Consider the following 24,931-nt stretch of genomic DNA (forward strand, 5'->3'; position numbering starts at 1 on the left):
CAGATTTCTGTCTCGTTTGCAGGAAGCCTTTGACATAAAAACTAGCCAAGTCTACGTTGCAATGACTTGCTGTGGTGACCCACATAAATTTTGATAAAAGGCGAGCAGCCAAACAGTCAGCATGCGACACGTGAGGGCATCTCTTCTTCTGAATTTACCTTCTGTGACTAAAATGATGAAGAGAGTTTACTTTGGTCCCATTGAAAAGACGTTTTCAAGTCAAAGCACAAAACTTTCCTTTCCTTCTGGAGCTACTGAAAACAAGTTTCCTCAACACTCCCCAGGTGGACATTTTTTAAAAATGCTTCAACTTTGTGTAAATGGGGAAACGTACCTTTGCTGATATGCAGCTCCTGCACTAAGCACTAAGACTGAAGTAAATAGTTCTGGAGAGTAGATGGACAATAATAACATTGGCAGCCTCCCGAGTATCATATTGCCAGTTCATAGTCTCCTGGGACTTGGGAGAGAGAGACGACCATCACTACCAATCAACAGGCGGCTGCGTTGTTGCTCCTCTTTATGGGACACATACCGATGTTATAAGTACCCCAACGGAGGGGTTACGTAAACGCGTAAGCACCAGTTACAGTTCTTTCGGTACCATCCAAAACTTTTGTCAGTGGAGACGCAAGAAAACTTGTCCCGTCACATACTGCACGGCTTTATTGAGAAACAATCTGTTGTAGGAAGTGAGCCACAGCCGCCCTAAAATGTTGATCGATCTGCCTTCGCATGGTTGATTGATGTCTTTTTTATCTTGGCTGGATAATGCCACTGTGGGTTCAACCTTATAAACATGTCCCCCGTGGTGTTTTATACACCTTCTGAAGCCAACAAAGCACAGTGATCACAAAACTACCTAACAAATCTAAAACTCTGAGCATGTCACGTCACTTGTATTTCAAAAATTATTTTATTCATGTGAGAAACTGATTTTGGTTCTAACTGCTTTTTTCTGAGGTCCTTCAGTCTGTAACTCTTCCAATGATTTCAACTCCAAAGTTTGCTTTACCAGTTCAGTAAAAACTCGAGGAACAACTAATTGCAATCTGCCCCAAGATCAAAGATCGTGTTGTTCTCGTTCAAAAGAGAAGAGCAGTAGAAGAGAATTAAGCCGACATGGTTTTACAGATACACATACCAATGAAGCAGATGGTGAGCACCTAAATAAGACCAAGTCAGCATGAGTAAGATACACAGTGATGAGTGAGAGAATGAATCATCGCCCTTGGGCAAAAACAAATACTTTGATCAGAGGCCTCCTTGTGTATCACATCTCAACAGTCAACAACATTCAGACGGAAAACAGTTCAACACAATGAGACAAACAAAAGTTGTTTTGGTCTCGACAAATACTCTTACTTACTGCGCTCAACCACTTTTAAAAGTTTTCACTGCTCATCACAGCTGTGACTGTAAACTTAAAAAGATAAAACAAATTTTAAGGCAGAAATAATATTAGTTGACGGAAATGATTAAACAAACAAATTAAACGTAATAAAGGTCCTCTATAAGAATATTATTAATTTGTTATTTTGTTTTGTTTTTTATCTTCAGGAGAGCCTCAATGAGTTGAACAAACTGACTGGTAAATTATCCATTAGTTATTAGGTTATATCGCTCTAAACCTCAACATGGTGTTGGAGAAAAATACGTCATGTTTAAAAGTTCATAAAAACTGGTGCAAACTTAATAATGTGCAGTGAGGACCACGTCTGATAGAGATGAGTATTGCGCATTTTAGGGAATATAGGCTAGTGCATATGATGTCTGAAAATGTTTGCACTATTTATGATAGCATCTGCTTTTAATGAATTTGTGGTGCAAATTGGCTCAGTCTCTTGTGATTACTGTGGTCAGAAGCAACTTTTGTTCAGTTGGGGTCTCAGTGTTGTGTTTTGTCCGCTAATCTTAAGAAATTAGTTTAAAAGAAAATCTATGTTTCCTAAAAAAAAAAAATCACAATTTACTTGGTGGTGACCACATTTTGAGCCTGTTTCAGGCCGGTTTTGGTCCATGGGCCTTATCTTTGACACCCCTGCGCCGTTCCTATCGCCACTAACTATCATAGCAGTGTGTCCAATAGTGTGTAACATTTGCTTGACCAGAGCTGTGAAGCCATTGCTCATCCTCAAACAGCCACTGTGCTTAAGTGACTACAAATATAGTTAAATTGATATCAAGGAGAGCGGAAATATAGAGCCCGGGTTACAAACACTAAAAGCCACACTCTGATTTCATGCATCTGACTGCCTCAGAGTGAGGGCGGCTTCAATTTAAAAGGTTTTCGTCAAAACAAATATGAGGTAGAAAGCAGATTCATTTTCTTCCTCTTTATTCTACACTCAAGCTTTGTATGCATTTTATCTGATTGCTCTTCAGCAGATATTGGTCTTTAGGAACCCACTTACTTGAGTCTCTGCTTTTGAATAGCACTCCAATAGAAAACTGGTCCATTGATGCACGAGTCAAGTTTCAGTGGTTTGTTGTCATTGAATTACAGATTAATAGAGTTAATTTCTATAGGGTACACTGAGGTTAGAGGATAAAAAGTTTGTTTACTTACATCTTACCTATGAGTTCCTCTCTGGCCTTGTTATTTCTTCACAGAAGAAGCCTCCTGTGGTTATTTATTTATTTAGATATATATTTGAATATTTTCTTCACCACTCCTCTGTCACAGATCTGCATCTTTTTTTTTTTCTAATTTTATCCTTTCCATGTGGCACCTCTCATCCTCCGGCATACATTTTTGGATTCACTCGATGGCCTCTGTGTTTGTTGTCCTTTGATCCTCTTGACATTTTGCCAGTAACAGTGACTTTGAAGTGTCATCGCTGTGACCTGCAGACAGGATGAGGACATTGTCAAAAGGCAGACACTCAGAGAGGTAGAAGTAGAGGGGGGAGTGTGCGCAGAATAAAATAGTGTGAAAAATATACGAAATGTGTTTACTTCCATCTTTCCTCTCTCTGCCTGCATCTGCTGTGTGTGTGTGTGTGTGTGTGCGTGCGTGCGTGCGTGCGTGCGTGCGTGCGTGCGTGCGTGCGTGCGTGCGTGCGTGCGTGCGCGCGTGCGTGAAAATGCAGGACTTGTATTTGCAAAATAAAAAATCTTTTTTAACCACAAATTCAATTAATCGATTAAATCGATGTTTTGCTCAGCCCTAGATTCTGGGTTAACATGTGGTTCTAGGGCTGATTTGATGCTTAGATTATGATGAGACTTGAGGGTATGGTCGATCGCAGTGTGTGTGTGTGTGGGAGTGTTTTACTAACACAAAGCCTGATTTGCTGGTTTACATGCATAAAAACTAAATATTGTGTGCAAATCAAGCGAACAGACACAATATTGTTTTTCGCAGCTTTCGTAGCCTGAAATCCTCAGTTGCATTCTCCCGTCCGCACATGATTTCCCACCAAGTGTTATTCAGAGTTGATCACTTGCAAAAAGCACCCAAACCAAAAGTGCAAATCCATCTGTGTGACCATGCCGTTTGGCATGCTTTATGCAGGATCCTTGTAAATCAGGCCCATAGTGTGGAGCTAAATCTACCATCACGCACTACAAGGACTGAAATACAATGAAACCCTCATTACAGAAATCATTAAATCGTTGGGTATACGCATGCTTTCCGGTTGAACTAAGTTTAAGGTCGTGTTAAGGGTGATGTATTGTTGTTTTAAGCCAATAGTTACATTGTAGATTCGAGTATGTCTGCAGAACGTCATTGTAAGTCAATCGAAGCTCCCTGGAAGTGAGCTGCTTTTCTTTTCTCGACTGTAAAATGTGCACGTGTGGGGATAGCAGGTCAAAAGCATTTACAAGGGGTGTTCTCCGAATCTGTGGTAGTAATCCCCAATCAGCACATGTATGCAGGCGTGGCTGGATGTGTATCTTTATATAAAAATATTGAGAGGCCAGTTTCTTAATATGAGGACGAGTGGTATGCAAGCCAACTAATATTTTCCATTGGAGCCATGTGTGCGTCCACAATTATGAAACATTTGTGTTGCGTTGGAACAGCTCAGCCTTCATTGCCCAGGACTATTGTTACCTGCAGGTCCACTGTGATTTGGAATAATTGCAGTTTGCATTTGAAAACCTCTGCAAGTCGGCCATGTGTGACATTTGTGCACCGCAGCTCGACCTTAAAGTGAACTCAAGCCTCATTCAGACGGAATTAAAAGCCCAGTGAGACACAGGGAATAAAGGGTTTTACATGCTGCTTCAACCGGGTTTCCTCACTGCGGTATATTGCATATACTGTATACAGCTAATTGTGTTGGTATTACAGCTCATAAAAAGAAAACAAAAATTACAAATGTTTTGTTTCATATCAAAGCAGTCAAAGTGAACCTCTCAAACTATTTTAAACGACCTTTAGACGTCACTTTTTTTTTTTATTACCTTGAAAGCTGACATTTATTTTCCGCCGCCATCCACAATCAGTGCAATAATAGTTTTAAACAATCATTTCCAGCTGTGAGCGGCGCCATCACTTTCTGCTGTGCAGTGTTGAAGAAACCTGTCCATCAAAAATCAAGCGTGTTTTAGTATGCATGCTGACTTTGTTTTTTTATTTTGGGGTTTTTTTCCCCCAGAGTGAATGCTCCACGTATTGAAAGATCTGCTTAGGACATGCTGACTCATACAGGACCTCCACTTATTTACCTGATCAGACCTCCACTCAGGAGTGTTTGGGAGCGTACAGCAGCGCTTGATTGACATCTTCTTCACATTGTTAAGCTGTCAGAAACTTGCAACTGCAATTTGTGCCGTGACAAAGAAATCACAGCATTAAAAAAGCCCAAATATATCCGCACAATTCTACCATGTGAACTATTGTTTTAGCTGGTTTTCTGGTATATATCAGGAGTCGAATGAGATGCTACTCATTTTGTTGAGTCATGTGTTCAGCAACAACAGCTAAATTTGGATTGGCAAGTTGATATTGAGCAACAAAGTCAGTATGATTTCTCAAACGAGTGATGAAAGAAGGAGGACATTCTATTTTATCACAACTTCTTTTAGATATATGTCCAGATTAGACGGAAAATTCCCGGTGTGGAACTTTCCTCTGTTCACTTAATGTTTACAACATGTCATAAAACTGTTCATCGCTGGAAGCCTGTCGCCATCGTCTTTGGCAAATAGCGACGTATCTGTAATAAGCGCCGGCATCTGCTGGAACAGCGCTACAGAATTAACAAAGGCCAACGGCCTCTTGTTTAGTCTAATGTGGCGAATCGTTCATTAAATGAGCTCAGGTGCTTCTCGTGATGTTAGTGTCGCCGTTCACCGTATGTCAAGTTAATATCGTATGCATTTGTGCCCTTCAACATTTGGTGTGTGCAGAAAGTGTACGTACAAACTGTTTCCAATCTGGAAAAAAAAAAGCATGTTCACAAAGCTTGAATTCTTCTCATTCCTTTATTTCTAATCAGAGTTGTAGAGAGCAGTACAGTGGTGAACTCTCTTAATGCTTGCTGTTTCCGTTTAAAAGTTCTCCTTGTACTGCGGTGGCTGGGAAGTTTGCAGGTTTGATACTCCATCTGTCCCTATTGCCCAAGTGTTCAGTTAAAAATACACTATTTTCCATTACCAAGTGCAACAGAACCTGTTAACCCTTCATTAAAAAAACGTGGGAATTTCCACCGTGGAGTATTAATAGGGGCTGTTTTTTCAAAGATCTTTTCACTTTTGAGACGCAATCAACACATGTAAATCGACTTTCAAGATTGTTAGATGACTCGGGAAGTGTAAGACACACACACACACACACACACACACACACACACACACACACAGAACTACAAACTTCTCACGAGCTTTCTGTAAATTGTAAACAGACGACACATTACATATAATTTAATCTAAAAAACACCACTGCATTTTCAGCTTTCATACATGTGCACGGAGTCTAAATTGAGATCATATCTGAAGACAACTTACAACTCTGCATGAATGGACATGGATAGAAAGAGTTAATTGAAGGTTTAATCACTCAAATTGGGATTTTTGATTCTATTTGAACTTGTAGACTGCATGAATATGCTTCAAAGAGCCGCAGTGAGTAAAAAGAACAAGAAGTGCTGTGAAACTCCTTATTAGCCTGTCTGCCTATAAGGAAATAAGCAGGGTTAATCAAGGTTATCTCATTATCCAGGGTATTGGACAGTGTTCCTTTACCTTTGATTTCAGTTTTTTTTTTTTTTTTTTTAATGTTTTGCACTGACAGGTTGCCTGCCCATGGGGGTGTAACAGAAATAATTGAAATCTGCTACTCTTTGACCGCACGCTATGTGAAGATTCCCAGACTCTGATGAGCCCCAAATGGTTTTCACAGTGCTTAATGATCTTATCTCCGTCTTCATCCCCTTTATGCTGCGGACGATGTAAAGGAAAAGATTTTCTGTGATGTATTAAAATTCCTTTGATAAAAAAAAACCCAACTTTCATTCAAACATCTAGAACATACATTAATTTCATAATGGACCTAGTAAAATGTATTTAAATTAGTTATTGAATTTATGTAATTGTAATGGTGCTCAGGGTAAAAAGGGAGTTATTAATTTACAGTATTTAGTACAGCAGGGGAAAAAAAAAAGATAATTAGTAACAACAGAGTAGTTTTCCACTTTTCCAAAGTGCCACTACACGTAGTACTGTACCTCAAACTGCCTTAAATGTGGACCTACTGTCAGAGTTTCATAATTATTATAAATATAAGTGGTTCTAATCCAAAAGAGAATTTAGGGCCATGCCAATAGTCTGAAAGGATTTGTCTCGTGTTTCTGCTCAGGAAGTTTTCCAGCCCCCTTGACTGGTTTAGGGCTTAGTAGTTTTACCACCAAAGTGCTGAAGACTAAAGCCACGTCAGACAGTCAAAGTGACAGCCGGGATTTGAGAAAGTTTGACTTATTTGTAACAAAAGTTTACACTCAGTTAACCTTGCGGAACAAGTTTTGCTCGGCTCGTGGCCACCCGACGTCGAGGAGATGCGTTTGCGCTTCCAGGTGAAGTTTCAGTGTCGGTTCATTCAGAAAGGTTTACTCAGATATTCTGCAAATCCCATTTTAAACTTGACTCCCCACGCCGCCGTGCTGCCAATCCGGTGGGCTGTGAAGAGGGGAGCAAATAATTTAAAGTGTCATTAAGAAAGTTTGGCTAATTTAATTAGGTCTCATTTCCAGTGACAAGACTCCCATCAGTTGTCAAGTAATTATTTACACTGAAGTAATTGATGCCTGATAGGAAAGGCAGACGGAGAGTAAAGGACTTTATCCGAGCTCACAGCCGCAGCTTGAGCTGGTGTGTGACTAATATGAGAAGTGAAATTAATATGAGTGAGACATAAAATGTGCATTGTCTCTTTTTCCTCTTGTGTAGCATGCGCGGTTGGTATTAAATATGCCAGCAGCACAGCAGAAAACATAGAGTCCAACGTTTAGGACAACAAAACCACAGTCTGCTGTCAACCTGCACCATGTGTCCTGGCTCAGCCAGTTCTCAGAGGTGTGCAGATGTACTTGCTACCTCTGTACTATAAGTTCCCGATCTCCTCCAAAATATACCCAAGTTGTTTGCTTCTTCTCGCTTATGAAAATAGGCAGAATTTCAAACAGTTGGATCATCCATTATTCAGCAGCTACCTGTCTGCTTTTACTTTTCACTCTGGTCCTGTTCAAGTTAAAAGGGCTGGGACTTAAAAGAAGAAGGATGGGGTGCTGGAATGTCAGGCATGAAAACTCGCAGGGAGCTTTGAGGAACTGAGGCTGGAGAGGAGATGAGGTAAAAAAGATAGCGAGACAGATCAATGGACGGAGAGACGGATGGACCACAGAGGCGACGGAGCGTACGTGAAGGAGTTAGGCGTCAAGTACTGCAAAGGCTCACCTGCCAGGGGTCGGGCACTGCTGTGATCGCCATCGCCGACGAATCCGAACTGGTCTGAACCGGGATTACGAGCTCAACAAACAAAAGAGTAATCGCAAGATGCTGGACAGAAGAAAAAGACGAAAACTAGAAATGTTAACCGAGACACCGCTGTAGTGTTGGCATCTAAATATTATTTGTCAAGGGAAATATCTCTAGAGTTTGAGTGCCCAGCAAATATCTGATGGATGGATGGATGGATGGAATAAAAGACTACACTATATGTTCACTATACCTGCCACCAAAGCCCACTTGAACATAACGTACAAACGCTGCTTTAACTTAAAAGTGGTACAATCCAGTTATGTTATTTTCACATCCTACATTTGATATTCCACAGATATTTATCATATAAATGAATTTTACTGTACGTCATTTTGACATAAAGAAGCCAGTAGAACTAATTAATACGAGTAGAAATTCAATTGACGACACATGTGCCCAATATTGTAATCTTGGCATAGAGACGGAGATTATACACACAGATCTGGTGATGTTAAAGCTATGCTTGTTTTATTTTGGGGTCTATTTAGGTGAAAGTCACCTTATAAAACATAAGTGCTTATCAGGTTGAATATTCAGGTTCCAATAAATTACAGAGAGTACAAGGTCAAGCAAATAAAAAGTGTAATTGAAGTACAAATCATAAGAAAATCAATAAAGGTCTTGCTAAATGTCTGTCTGTTATCACAAAGGGAGTGAATTACCACAAAATAGATTTTGCCTCGCACTCTATTTCAGCTCTGTAAAAAATAATATTAAATATTGTCCTGAGAAAGGGAGTGAAAATCACAGAACCAGTGGCTGGGTCTCCCCACACGACTTAAGTCGTACATATTTCCTGAATAATCTTTGGTCAGTATAAATAATAAACAGAATTGCATGTTCTTCCAGCCAGATAGTGAATAATTGTGTTGTTCTCAGAGTTCAAAGACAAATACTAATCATGACTAACCTGTTTGCAGGCTACACATTTATTTCCTCATGCTGGTCAGTACAGATAAATACATTGTGTGATAGAAAAATATAGAGATGTCCTTTTTTAAATTCACTCCCTTTCAAACTGCAATTTAATATAGATAGGGTTTCAGTCCCCAGTGTGATCGACCATCTACAGCAGGGCTGTCAAACTCATTTTAGCTCATTGGCCGCATACAGCGCAATATCATCTTGAGTGAGCCAGACGGCTAAAAAAGTGACATAACAAAATTTACATTTTAACTTTTAAAGTTGTTTTTTTTGCAGTGGTGCAGAGTATAAGTTTTGAAAAAGTCAGTGTTTTCACGAAAGAGTTTTTACAATTAGTACCAAAAATTGCACTAATCTCAACATGAAATCCAATTTTGATGATGCTTTCTGTTGCAAAATACAGTGATTTGTCTACAAATCTTTTCCAATAACTGTTGTATTATGCATGTTTTTACAAACTCACCCTGACAACATGGTTTGTATCTCGCATGGCAGCCTCATTGATTTCTCACCTTAAGTGTCATTGTTGTATTATGTCTACTTCGTCTCAGAAAACTGCATCAGAAAGTTGATGATTCTTTAAAATTCTCACCATTTTCTTGGCGGTTCGGCCGGATTGGAGCCTCTTGTGAGCCGGTTTTGGCCCACGGGCTTTACGTTTGACACCCCTGATCTACAGTTTTAATACAGGATGATCGTGAACTGTTTCACAGTTTCAATGTCGTTTTGTGAATAACAAATGAAATGTTGCTTTGCATATCAAAAGTAAATGGAATCCTAAAAAAGATACATAATAGTCAACAACAAAAATATATTAACATAAGATGGTTTGTTTTTTTATTCTCTGTGCACATTATCCTTGACAGGTGTTTATCCAATACAAGATTTATAAAGATAAAATGAGCCTTCCATGTGACTTGCTTTAAAATTCATCTTGCCCTTGTTTGGTTTTGCAAAACAAACCCACACAAAGTGATAATATATTCCTGAAAATGAGACGGGGAGTCATTTGTAATGCATAGACATCAGATGGGGAGATCAATGGTGTCATAGCAAAGCAGTTTTCTGAAAGAGAACTTTTTTTTTGATTATTATTATATTCTCGGCACTCTTTGTCTGAGTGTGCAGAGCCTTAATATGTACTTAAATCAGTTGTTAAAAAAAAAAAAGAGCAATATGAATCTCAATAATAAGCTTTTGTTTGTTGTTGCTGTGAAATACAATCAAAATGGCATTTGCCACAGAGTGTGTTTACTATTAATGTCCATGCAGTCTTGATTTAGTTGCTCAGTTAATAATAATAATACCTGTCTGATGTCAAATCGTCCTGCACACTCGACAAAAACACACGTTTGTGAGGTCCTGTCAGGATGTTTCCTCCCCTCGTAAACCAACACGGACAATCATGTGGCAAAACTATGAAATAATGATGGTGTATTATATGAACCGCACACAAGGTTCTTGCAAGGTAACTACAGTATGAAATTTCAACTTATTTCCCTGTGTCGTTTGTCTGAATTGCGTCATTCTCTGTAATAAGCATTTGTGGCAGCTTTTGCTGTTTTCACTGTGAAATAGCATTTGCCGCCGTGTATGTGTACTGATGGATGATCAGGAACGTTCACGTGGTGTTTATTCAAATTGGACTTCAGCTCAGTCCACAGACAATCCTAGATTGCGTCTATCAAGGCAAATCGCCAAAACACACATTTCTAAAGCCCTGTTCTCCCACATCTACCAGTGATCTCATGGTTGTTAAGATATGTACTGTGTAGCACAAACAACGGGCATTTTAATTGAAATTCACTGCACCACTCGTGGACGGGCTGGAATGTGAATCCCTTTATAAACTTGATTTTGACGTCTCTGCTGTGAAATGGCATCAAAATGGCATATGCCACGGCGTATGTTAACTGATAATGATCACACAGTCTTTATGTGGTGGCTCAGTTCAGCACATAGAATAGCAATAGGCAAAAGATGAGATGTACAATCCCAAATGTTCTCCAGATGGGACACAAAGACTCATTTCTGCAGTTTTGTAGTAAAATATTCCACCCTAATATATTATCCAATGATCTCATTGTTGATATCAGACTTTCCTTTCAATCGTTGTTCAGCATGGACATTCATGTGACACAACTGCAACATAATGAATTTTTTTTTATTTGCACTTCATGCAAAGTTCTTGCAAAGTAGCGACAGTTTGAAATCGCAACTCATTTCCAGCATTTATGAAATATGCAGAGCCAAAATATGCACCCAGATCATTTGTGCAATGGGAAACACGTCAGTTCCAGTAATAGGCATTTGAGAAGGATTATTTTGCTGTTTCTCCATGAAATTGAATTTTTCAAAAAAAAAAAAAAAGAAGAAAAGAAAAAGCAGTGTATGTTTATTGAGGCGTCATGGTGATGTTCGGTTCAGTTAGTGGACGAATTGTAATCAGAGATTACTTCTTTGGAGTCGAATCGGCTGCAGAATGGTCTTATGTCTACCAGTGATTTTCAGGGTCGATATAAGAAACATCAGCACAGATGAATATCAGGCCAAATGTATATCATAGTGTTTTACATGTGATCAAATGCCGGCATGTTTTTTTTTTTTTATTTCCAAGCTGTTGTGGTCGTAGAGGAGGAATGTAAATCTCAGTCATTTAAGAGAGATTGCACTGTCTCCATGGTGAAATAGAATCAAAGTTACATTTGCCCCAGGGGTGCGATTACCTTTCCCTCCCTTCCACTCTACAAAGGTGCCATCCAGTATCTGACTGATGTAGATGCTGGTTGAAAACGCATTGCATCACCTGGAAGCAGAAAATGAGCCGTCTTGGAGGCAGTTTCGAGGATACAAGTTGAAGGTTTACACGCTGAGGTTTGCGATGCTCAGCCAAGCAGGCTGAGTCATACCGTCTCCTCCAACGCCCCCACCCCCACCCCCACCACGTCTCTTCCCCGTGTCCTTCTGGGATGTGAAGGAACTGATTACTGGCTAATCAGATGTTTAGATTTGTTTCTCATTTCGAGCAGCTGAGTAAAGTCGTGCCAAACGCGTGGTGGGGAAAAAAGGAAGCGAGAGCAAGTGAGTGGGTGAGAGCGACATAGATGGAAGAGTGGGGGCTGGGAGAGGCTTTGGTCGCACAGCCAGTTTGCCAGCAAATAATTAAAACAATCCGAAATGATGCCAAGAGGAACAGGGAGAGAGGAATGCTGTGCAATGAAGCAGGAGTAAATTGCTTTCCTTGCTGTTAATTACAGGGTTATGGTTTTCAACCAATGCAAAGGGTTGCTACTTTGCACCTTATTATGATAATAACTTTTTTTTGTTCTGTGTTGTGTTACTCAAGCTTGGTAATTTATGAAAATGATGTTGCACTCAATGGTGTCACTCCATGTGTATGCGCAGATACACTCCGGTACAAAGCCGGTGTGCCGTCCTCTGTGCACTCATGTGTCAAAGAAGTGTCTCCACACACTCTCTGACACACTCCATGTTCCTGCCAAATATTGACAGTGCAAACCATTCATTTTCATCTTTGAATTTCAGGCCCTCCGTCTCCCTGTGCGCCCCGCTCAATCGACAGTGGCTCTTTGTTTAGCGCACTCCGAGGAGCGTCTGCAGTTGTTGCGCGGAGCTGGCAGAGAGCCTCTTCTAGACTTTACCTGGCTCGCTGCAAACAATCAACAGACTGAAAAGAGGATTTGAGGCTTTTTCTTTTCATTTTTTGTTGTTTTTGAGGCATCTCAGATGTTGGTTTTGGTTGAATATCTGTATTTAGTCACGATTCTATCGTGGTCCGATGCTAAGATGGGGACACGGGCGGAGACAGTCAGAGCAGAAAGGGCCTGCCCAGGAAGTGATGGTCAAAAGGCAAAGAATTTCACTCCTTTCTTTCCGTGATTCATCACTCAGTTTGGTTGCATACGGGTAGCCACTTTCTCCATGTTGGCTACCCACATGCTAACAGCAGGCGTTGACAAAAGACACATTTCTAAGTAGTTGTAAGTGTCCATGATTGCCACTTTACTTACTACTTAGTACTTTGACTATCACTCCTATGTGAATGCAGCATTGTATACGCTGTGATGGAGAAAAAGGTTACACGCCGAATACCGAGTTCTTATGCTTTACCCAAAAATGTCTTGTGAATCTGTTTGACAGATGATTGACGCCACGTGTGCTGGCATTGGCATTTTTTATTTTTTTTTCCTTTCTCTCTGCTGCCACATTTATTTGAGCTGTGTAGACCTGCTGCACTGTGCTGATACAGAGCAGAAATATGAACAGGTGTGACATGGGTAATTTGTCTACCTGGCCCTGAGCAATGGTTGGCCTCAAAGTGGGCGGCTCAGCGGAGTTTAAAGTTGAAATCCAGCCCGGAGAGGCCGACTGAAGTCCTTGTAGGCCATACTTAAGAAGTCACTTATGGCTCAAACGCAGTATACTTCAGAACCACTTTGTCACTTCTTTTTTTTTCTTCCTTTCTATGTGTTGAAGAGGGAGAAAGAAAAACATAAACGCTTACTTAAATGTGATCAGAACAAATGTACCAAAAGTGTGCGTGCGTCTGTGTGCGTGTGGTATATATAAGAGTATTATGAGGAGATGGAATTAATTGTTCACCATGAATACATAAAGACACAGTCTACTCTGTAATTAATCATCTTCTTCAGTTAGTTTCTACTGGCAACAAACGTTTGAAGTAATCATACAAGCTGTTATTTATGTGGCCCTAAAACCAATTATGATGACATCCATTGCAATTCTGGGCGGAACCACCAGTTACTGCAACTACTTTTCCCCAAACAATCATACTTCTCATCTTCAAGTAGTCAATGTTCAATCCTTTTGGAGTACATCCATTAATGTTACTACACCTTCATCATTTATATATTTTTTATGTTTGCTTTGTTAACATATAAGAAAAACTAAATGATTGGATAGAAAGAAATTTTGTTCTGACTACATTGTTTTTTTTTCACACTTCTGCAAAGTTTTACTTTATATGCACATCAGTGTAAAACGTAGTTGTAGATGCACAATGATAAAGTCAATGGAGAACTTTATTGAAGCACCGGTGTCGTGGCTTGTCAAACTCAAAAGGTCAATTACTGTTAGATCTCAGTGGTGTCTGATGAAGTAAGGGCAGTCATGCTGGGCAAGCTGTTCTTGCATGCCTGGAGGGCAGAAAATGTAAATAAAGCTAATTCATTTAAAATACGAAAACTTTTAACTTCCTAATCTGCATATACCTGTGTGTTGCTGCTGCAGAGGCGTGCAAAGAGCCAAGATGAAACGAATCAGCCCGTAGTCTGATGAAACACCTGCTGGTCTTGACCAGTGTTTTCATTGAGGCATATTGTTATCTTTTATTCTTTAACTTGTTTGGGTCTGAGTTATTCCATTGGGGAAGTAACATTTCCGCATTCAACCCAACTCTTTCATAGTTCACATGCGAGAGGTCAAATTTCAGGTACCTATGGTAGTGATCTGACAGTGGTGGGAATCGTGAAAGCTTCTGAAGACAAGCTTGTCTCTCTAATATCCTCAAATAATAGAATTGCGCTTGGATCCCTCACACCCAGGGTAAGAACCAAAACTTTATGTACCAAGTGCAAACGGAAAGCTTTTCGTTGTGTCTTGGGTGCTCGGAGCCACTGAAAACGCAATTTTTTGAAAAATGCTCCTTCCGTGGAAATGGGGGAACGCGGAACATTTTGAAAGGGCTGCTACTGCACATGCCCACCACAACTATAGTAAATGGTTCTACTGCAGATAGATAGATAGATAGATAGATAGATAGATAGATAGATAGATAGATAGATAGATAGATAGATAGATAGATAGATAGATAGATAGATAGATAGGAATTATCCCGCGACTTCGTACTTTTATAGTTGACAGTCACCTGTAATAGTAATCCAAAATTGTTGATAAGTGTGGTTTCATTACAAAAACAGCGCCAACTCATGACCTGGCATGCTAATGACATTGTTTTCAGCATTTCTTCTGTTTTTGTTTAAAGGTGCATAGTTTTCAAAACGTTGCCGTGTAAGCACAGAATGTTTCTGAAACACACACAAAAAAATGTCTGTTTCTGAAGTCTGCATGCTTGTGTGTCTCAGTTGTTTTCTTGCTACTCAGCTCATTAATATTTATTTAAAAACTGCTGTCATTTTTCACAAAATTTTCACTTGTCGTTTAGTATTTTCCTCCCTCTTACTATTTTAACTTCAGCCTTATGAGTGAATCCATCATTTAACTCAGTTCAGCCAATGTGTCACAGCAATCAAAAGTAACCCTTTGGTTACTTTACCAGATAAGTTACTCCACAGTCGTAATCATTTCACAGCATGAATCGCATTGACTTGACAAATACTGCTTCTGAAATAGTTTTTGTCTGGTTGGTACCGATTGGCCAAGCTTGCGCCAATATGGGACTCTGACTGGTCTCAGATCACCGGCAGAGAAGTAAAGCCAGCACAGGGGACAAGTCAGCGAGAGAGCAGGCCAAAGCTTTATTTTCATTAAACGCTTATTCACAGTTCCACTCTCATGCATCTCTGTCTTATCGCCAGTCTTCATCCACCTCCTTATCTCACTCTCTCTCCTTCTTTGCTGCTTCTTCGCACTTTGCCAGCCACAAATTTGGATGAAGTGTACCGCTGTTACAGCCAAACACAAGTCGGCACGACCCCTGCACTTTCGCTGCGTCTCCTGACTGATGTTCTCATATCAGTTGCTCACACACAGTCAGCAGTGCCGAGATAGAAACAGACTGTTAAATTTGGCTCTGCGCCGTTTCCTTTCTCTTAGTAAGTCAGACCCCAATCAGTTAAAGATCTTGCTGGCAGGAGAGAGAGAGAGAAGAAAGTGATGGAGGGACTGATAAAGACAGTCAGATAAAGTATGATCCAGCCAAGCGTCGGGACAGACGGTGAGAAAGTCAAAGAAACGTCGAGATTGAGAGTTAGAGAAAGGAATATTATCTTTTTTGTTTTCTTTTCTGTAATATTGCCCATCAAGAGTGTGAGTCTGCACTTGTCTGAGTTGCAAGGAGCACTGACACTTAAAATAACCAGACGCAACCTCGTGTGACACTTCTGATTCATATCTATAAAGGTGGATTCCGGCGAGTGAAAATAATTAGAATCAAATTGTATTCAGTGACGAGTGCCCACCGGTCATCTCATCATGTGATCAGAGTGACTGGAGGCACATGCCCTTTCCCGCTCTTCATATATGCCCAAGCCTCGACCCATTTACATATTCAAATTAGCTTTGTCAGATTATTTTTAACTTAAATTCTTCCATGCAGTCTGCCATTTTAGCTTCACTGTTACAGAAACGAAAGCTTTGCATTCGACCATGTATTTTCCTCCATTTTGTACCATGTGATTTCGCTGATACTCAGACAACAGCCTGTTTGATGTGTAAACAAGGAAGTGACTGCAAACTTGAGCCCGCCTCAAGAACAGAGTCCGTTGTGATTGGCGGAGAGTGTAAAACAGGAAGTGGTCACAGGAGGCGGTTCACAGAGACAGAAGGAGAACCGCCTCTCTGATTCAAAAGTCAATGTTTGGGAAGAATCTCTCTTTCCCATCCTTAAGCTGGGGCGGGGCGGGGGGGGGCACAGCCGTGACCTGTGCAGCTGACCATGTGGTGAGATTGTCTTTGTTTAATAAATGATTCTGTTAATTCTTAACTATCTCAGATCTGTTGTTTCCATAGTCAGAACATGCAGAATCTCGAGAAGTTAAATATAAAAAATAAATTCAACAGCTTTATGTCCACTTTGAAGTAGTGTTTCAAATCATTATGTTTTAGCCACATCTGGGAATCACAGGAGCTGTTTTATATTTCTTTTTGTTTTTTTTGATACTGATCTTTTTTGTCATTTTTGCATCACTATCTCGTCCTTATTGCTGGATGTTTTCATCACACAAACAGTAGTTTAGCTTCCAGGCTTTCCAGTGCTCCTACCTACAATATATTCATTATATACCTGTGAGGAACATACACACTACTGAATATGCAGTGATGCCTGCAGCACCCGGATATAGGCGTGTAGGTAATCAACTATGTTACTCAAGATAAAGGATGTTTTCCACACAATTGTATTTGAATACTGAGGTCACACCCAAAGTGAAGTAGAAAATCTAAGGATTACTACTAATTAGCACAGTAATATAAATACATAAGCGGAAGCTCACTGTTTGCATGTATCTTTATATTCAGTATGTGTTTCTTTGACCCCTTAAATCTCGCTGAGGTCAGCAGTGAGTGCCTCGCAACTCCAAAACAATTTACTTCTTGAAGCGAGAGTGTTTACGACCTAAACAGTTGCTCTATTGTTATGGATGCTTAGAGAACATTAATTATGCACATTCCTTTAGGGAGGAGAGAGCGTGAATATATATCACACCTTAATAAATCCCACACAGGTCCGGCTGGAAAACAGCTTTAGGAGAGAGACAGATGAGTTTTGGTGTTTGCTTGCCTCGGGAGTTTCCTGTGGACTCTGACCCGATGTTTCAGGCCTGATACGGTAGGCCGTGGATTTGACAAAACAATCTCCGATAAACATGTGTTCCCTACAGTTATTTAATTAGCTTGTGGGATTGAAAGTTGGTAAAGAACTAAATGGTATGCACAAACAAGGTTGGGCGTCAAAATGTTGAAGATCAACAACTTGGCCAACAGATGGATCAGAGCAGTGGTTTGCAACCTGCGGCTCTGGAGCCACGCGAGGTTCCTCAGCCCCTCTGTAGTGGCTCCCTGAAACAGTTTGTATTCATATATATTTTATATACATACCGCACTGTTTTTCAAAGTAAAGGTCTCATCTCCTGGCTAAAAACGGCTAAAGACGACAAAAAAGAGAAAACAGCCGAAATTACGAAAAATGGCCAAAATAGCTAAAGCTACTCAGAAATTCCCTCCAAAATAGGAAAAACATCTAAAATGACAGAATCATTGAAAAGAGAAAGAAAAATATAGCTACAATTATAAATAAAAATTGCTAAACTAGTCAAGATGCATAAACATGAACAGCAAAAAAGAAGAAAGTTTGCAAAAATGATCCCAAAAGCAAAAAAAAAAAAAAAAAAGTAAGATAAAGTATATCTAAAATGGAACTCCAATGGAATTTCATGAATGCTTTTTTTTTCATTTCAGATCATTAGCATGTTTCGCGGCTCCAGACAAATTGTATCTGTTGGATAATCACATAAAAAAACCAAAAAGAAATATAGGTTGCAGACTCGTGGATTAGACAATTCAAGCTTTATTAGGAAAAGGTCAGACTCATGTAAAATGAGATACTACACAGATGTTACACCTACACTAAAAGCTTGTACGATGTCCTCAGGGGACATGGCGGGACCTTCATATTGGATGTTTTTTAGGTTTTACAATCTGAAACTAAACTGCCCTTTCAGAAACAGGGAGAGTCAAGTGAAAGACACTTCTGTAGTTACAATATGGGAAATGTGAGCTTCAGGGCAAAACTTGACTTACAGTCTCCGTCTCAACAGCTTTTGACCAGTTTTGAGTCTGTCTGAGTTTTGGAGGCGCAATAATGAATCTCTGGAGTGGATTAGTCATTTGGGAAAGGTTTTGTCATCTTTGAGGGAACAATAGTGTTGAATGATGATAGGGTGCAAGTATAGACTGCGATCTCTTGTATTATAATAATTCACTTTGAACACTTAACCCTGCTTCATGTACTTCATCATTAACAACACGTGAGATCCTAAAAAGAAAATTGTGACATTTTTTAAGGTGAGTAAATTTGGTGCCGCTGGCTGTTTTTATGTTGTTGAAGCTTAAAGAATTAGGAATTCCTAAAATGAAAACAATCTTCTGTGTTGTGACTAGATGTTTTCCTAAATGGATTTTCCCTGCTTTTCTCACAAATGTTTGACTGTTACAATCATTGGTGTTCGGAAACTTTTCATGGTTTAAAAATGGACGCTCACACGTGGGGAAGCTTATCTACTCATTGGGCGCACTGAGGTTTGTGTCTCGTGTTTGTACGTGATGCCCTTTGTGGTATTATTCTTACTCACATGTAAAACACGTGCGAACTGAAAGTGCAATCGATTTTCACCTGAACATTAGGATGCTTTATACAGCATCCCAGTCAATCATGGTGCATGTGCAGGTGTTTGTCTATGTGCAGCAGGTCGTTGGTGTCGCCTGCCCTGTGATTGACTGAAGATTGACTGAAGACCTGCCTGAGGTACACTGCAAGATGGATGTTTAAAAAAAAAAAAAAAAGTTTATGAAAATGTTGTAAAATAAACCTACTTTAGCGATGTGAAACGGTTTCAAGCAATGAGCCAAATTATGGTCGGAGACCTCTGTAATCCGGACGGCAGTGGTGATAAAGCGATGTGGTCCTGGCTGATGGGAAAGTTGGAGAGTCTCCCTCAGAATGACAATTTCACAATGATATCCAAAGGACGGGGCTGCAGTGACTGACTGGCTTGAGAAACATTTGAGTGGAAAGATAATTGGACGTGGGCGGCTGCGGCTTGTTTGATAAAATGCGTCGTCTTCCAAATCCAAGGTTAGCTGTTCGAACCCCATCTCCTTCTGCTCGCCTGTCAGAGTGTCCTTGGGCAAAACACTGAAACTGGAGTTGCTCTTGCTGTGCCAGCGACTCACAGGTCAGGACGGAAGTGACCGATCATGTTTGTTCAAACAAGTGAAATGGTAACAAATACATGATGCAGAATCAGCAGGACGTTGACCTTTTAAAAGACTCACCTTTTTAACCAGGCTTTGTGTTATATTACCATTATCTAGTTTAATTAAATTTAATGGATGTACTGAGAAGAATGTCCCATTTAAGGTTGTGTTTGTCCAGAACTTGTTTTGTTCACCAAACTATGTGTAGACACATTATTAACTCTATATAAAAATATAAAACTTATATATAAAATATTATTATTTTATTATACTAATGTGTGTTGGGGGGTGGGAAAGGAAGAAATAATTTGTATTTTTTGGTGATTTCTATTATTTGTATGAAAAGTACTGTGGTATTGATTGATTGATTGATTGATTCATTCATTCATTCATTCATTCATTCACAAAATCATTTGATATTGGCACATGAAGGTAAAAGTTAATTGAATGAATGAATGAACGAATGGTTTATTTCTTTTCATAGTTCATCACATAAAATGCAAACATGTATAGATACTGTTCACTTTCAATGACCCAGAAAAGGAGGAGGCTGGCGCCAGTGGCTGTTTCATTCTTATGATAAAAGTTCTCCGGCATAACCGAGAAGACTTACAAACAAAAACCCAAAAACGACAACAAAAGAAGAAAGACAAAAACAAAGGAAAGGTTTAAATAACATAACAGTTACCATAATTAATGATTTTTCCTTTCTCTCATCATCAGTCTGAACTGTAACTTTGAATTAATTCCACAGCTTCACGGCGAATACTACAACAGTGTACACGTTTAATATTGTGTACATGTCGAAGCCGAAACACATTCTTACATATTCCCAAATACTGTAAATAGTTTATTTACCTTTCTTTACCATACGCCACTGTATACGTTCAAGTCAGAAGTATTGGATTATTGATGATGTTTTGGGGAAGCCAAATGGTTCAACCTCCCTTTCATGAAGACACTGTGCTGCACACAAGGAATTCTGTGAAACGAGAGGCTTCTGCAAATAGTTTGCATCCAGATACATTGTTGGCTTTGTAAAGTACACTTAACGTGTTGTTCTAAATAGGAGTTAATGATATTTGTGTTTGTAATACAACATCACCCTGGTAATCGACTGGGCTTTATGTGACTACAAATAAACTTTTATTCAACATGTCCCTTACCTCCTGTGGACTTGAAAGCCTCCCCAAGAAAAGTGTATTTAATTCAGCGGAACAAGAGTCAAAAATAAGATACTCTGCTGATTAAGTGCCCTGGAAACTTCAAACATGGTGAAAACAACCACTACACAATGTGCATTTAGAACAAGGCTGCACAAACAACAATTTACATACATAAAGTACCGCTCCAATGAGGTGCCGGGAACATCTTACTTAAGTGAACCCAAACAAGAGCAATCATCAGCGTATATGCAAAAGCGCGTTCCTTTGCAGCGCTCGCGACTCAATCTCGATCTTCCCGTCTAAATCAGCTTTTACTGCAAATTGTCTCCTCTGGTCTCTGCGCCCCACCCACACCTGCTTATTGACACACAAACACAATCGCAGCTGCGCACAGCGTGTGCCAGCATTTTTGCTCCTGATGTAACTGGATTACAAGTGGGCGGCAAAGCCTCTTTCTCCCTCCTGCTCCCAGATCCCTTTGAGTTGTCTGGAAAACAAAAGGAACAAGGCTGCGATCAGAGTTGGAAAGAACGCATCTGTCTCACACATTCACCAGGCCGACAGTCAGATTAAAACTTCAGGATTAACTGTCAACATAGATTAGTTACTTTGCGCAGCATGTGTCGGATAACATTCTCGCTTTAGTTTCACTAAGCTGCATGTTGGACTTTGGTCTTCTGCTCTTGGAATTGTATTTCTTTTGGTTTTTACCTCCAAAGTTTTGACATTGCAAAACAGGATTTGAAGGAAGTCCAATTTTTTTTTATAGATTCAGTTTTTTCGGTTTATAAGCAGCAAATCTGAGAACCGCTTTGTTTTTAACAACACGTAAAGGATGGCTGCCTTACAAAGAAAAGTTTTAAAACTCGCATTGCTTCATATTGTGGTACGTGTCAGGCCCTGGATCACCTTTAATAAGACACTTTGACAGTCAGACAGTTGCAGCAGATGTCTGCCATCCCAGATCAGCCTCCTCTGTGTCCTCTTACAGCTAAAGTCAATCCCTTACGTACACACACACACACACACACACACACACACTAACCGGGTGCTGATACCAGCTATGCAGGCACACAGTAAGGTCCCCTAAGGGTGCGACTCTGCAGTCCAGCGGAAACTGCAATATTATAGTCACCTCGCTGTAACACTGGGGTCACAGGCTGAGCCTCAGAATGCTGCATTTACAAAACGTGAGCAAAAAAAGAAAATGTCAGCGCTCTATTAAGACTCATTTCACTATGAAAGCAGATCATATATGCAGGATATGTTGACTTTACGTTGTGTGTTTTGACTTTCTGTGTGCTTAACGTGAGTCTGTCTGTGGCTAAATAAAGACATGCGTGCACGTTGTGTTTGTGCTCTGTCTCATTTGTTGACTGATTTGTTTGGGCCCCTTTCTGGTTTTGGAGATAAACACATTGAGCCAGATATGAATATTCCTAATGGCTTTTTAATGTCTTCCTAATTTGCCCTTTAAAGGGCTCTAATGGACTGTCCCTATGTTTTCACAGAGAGGAGAAACAGTAGATCCGACTCATTTAGCGGTTACCTTTGAGCCTGCGCCAAAGTAGGCAGAAATGTTACGCTCCTTCAGATCTTTTATCGTAGGAAAAATAACATAATAGCCTCTTTTGTTAACAGTCATGTCTCAAATAGTTAAAGGGAAAAATGTGCATGTGCATGGTTCAAGATTTCAACCATCATCCACGTGGGGTAGATTACTTCACTCTACATAGCATGTCGAAATGTATACAGGAAGTGTCCATTCTTTTAAATAGTGTTTACTGTCAATACTTGAATTTGTATAAACTATAGGAAGAATCACATGACATGGAGCAAAAATTCCCAAAACCAGGAGTGTCAAACACACTTTAGTTCAGGGGCCACACAAATTTCAACGCTTCCTTTACCCATTTTATGATTTGCTTGCTTTCCCGCTCACGGGACAGTTTTGGCCCACGGGCCTTATGTTTGACACCCCTGGCCTAAACCCTTGGATATTCCTTTAGTTTATAGAACTGTTTAGTTCCCTGTCCTTAGCCTTTTCTTTCTGTCATTTCCCATTTATCTTATTTCGCCCCGTTTATTAGTTAGTATACAGAAGTCAAGTCTTGCAATGACACCGACTTGGGATTTTGGCAGCACAGCTTAAACCAAACTTTTCCTATACCAAACAATATCTAAAAACATATAATTGTTTAGGCAGCCTTTTCTGAATTACATTTACTTGTGGCATGTGGTGCAGATAACCAAATAACTTGAATAATTCACATAGTAAATTTCAAAAAGTTCTTACACTGATACTTGTCAAGGTATGTTGGTGAATTTATATGTAAAGAAAGGTAAATACAAGCCTTAATTAAAGTGACTTAAAAAAAAAAAAAAACAATTTGGGGCCTAATGGGAATTGGTTTAGTAGTTGTAATGGTTTATCTATTTAGTAATAATGGTTTCATTATCACTTTGAAACAAGTACATGTCCTAACAGTGACGAATAATCCCAAAAAGCTTTTATAATATTTGCGCTGCTGTTTCTGCCTATCAGTTGGCATGGTTTCAAATATCAAAACATTATCCAGTAGTTTTGTTGATGTCATCACACTGGACAGGCTTATATGCAAAGTTGCACACTGGAATACTTGAGGGCTGATGCTCTAAAAATAACTTTCTCCATGATTATGTACGTGTGGATTTTCCGGCACAGTGTGTAGATGATGAAACAGTGATGTAACGCTGAGACCACGGAGTGTGTCTGATAGTGTCGTCAGTGACAGGAGGTGTGAGGCATATAGAAGTTAATAACCTGCGAGTCCGGTTCAGTTGCACTGGAGCAGTTGGCCTCATGAATCCCGCCGATCCCCAACGTGTGCATGAATTAGCATGTATCTGTGCGCGCGTTGACGGATGTGTCATTAATAATAATGCGTTCGGCCTCCCGGCATTGTCTCTCCTGTCACCGTAAAACATATGTGTTGGTTAACAGTAGTGATCGCTCGCAGGGAAAGTGTAAAGTACGTGGGTGAGAGAGCGAGAGTGGGAGGGGAAAGGTGTGAGCAGAGGTTGATTGCAAAGCCATTTCCCAAGGCTTTGTCGCGCTCTGTTAGCTGAAGAGCTCCATTTCAAAGACAATTTGTCTACTACGGAGCACTTTGGAAAAGAGTGGCCTTGTGCTGGCGAAAGTCTGTAGTGCGTGTGTGTGTGCGTCTGCGTGCGCGTGCGTGTGCTTGAGATACTCGACTCCTTGCGCCTGCTTTCTGCACATGTATGAGCACTGTTTCGCTTGACGTGAGCGCACGTATCTACAACACACGCTTGTGTGTGCATGCCGATGTGTGTATATAAAAAAAAAATTTAAAATGTGATGTGAGCACAGATGCAAGACCCTTCCAATCACCGTCCAGCAGCCATCAGTGGCCGACTGAGTGGCCACATTAGCAAGGTCGCGATCTCCTCTTCAGTTTTCAGAGCAACGCCGGCTTGGCAGCTTGCCTACACAATATTTGGAGAGGTCCTCACTGTCTTTAGACCTCAGCTCTTCAGGTGGTGATATCTAATCAAATTGCAATCTACTTGTTTTAGAATTTTGATTCCAATACTCCAGTGTCTTACATTTTATTTATTTATTTTATTTAACTCGAAAGAAACAAAAAATAAAACCTCGGCGAGAGTAAAGATCTCCTTTTCAAGAGTGTCCTGGCCAAAGACAGGCAGCATAAAACGTTTCAGACAAAACAGGCACATAAGATATATAAGAAAATGATGAAAAGATGGTTAGCAGTCTAACCAGTAAAACTCAAACATCTGCCTCTTCCTATCCTCTCCAAATAACAGACATGTTCAGACTCATCAGAAAATCACACCTTTATGATCACAATATTTATTACTCCAGGAATTTTAGAGGCTTTTTCAGCTTTCCCCCCCAAAAATTTTTTTAATCAAAGGCTGATTCCAAGTCGTTGCACCTGCAGTATAATTTGCCGGTGTCATGGTATCGCGCTATAAAAAGAAGCGCTCAGTTCCAGAAACAACAATAACCACCGTGCAATGTTTGACACGTGCAGCATTGCTGTTGAATAGAAGCAGAACTGTTCTCTAAATATCCAATTTTCTACTTTGAAGCACAATAAAATGGTGTCATTGCCTTAACTTTGAAAAACGAC

At 40.0% G+C, this 24,931-nt stretch overlaps 1 protein-coding gene across 1 annotated transcript in view; it reads left to right on the forward strand.

The window, feature by feature from the left end:
- Positions 1-24,931, forward strand: part of cdh13 (cadherin 13, H-cadherin (heart)) — a 266,013-nt gene that overhangs the window by 196,396 nt on the left and 44,686 nt on the right. The gene's annotated exons all lie outside the window — the stretch shown is intronic.

The sequence above is a fragment of the Lipophrys pholis genome (genome assembly GCF_963383615.2).
Source record: "Lipophrys pholis genome assembly, chromosome: 11".
Classification (NCBI taxonomy): Eukaryota; Metazoa; Chordata; class Actinopteri; order Blenniiformes; family Blenniidae; genus Lipophrys; species Lipophrys pholis.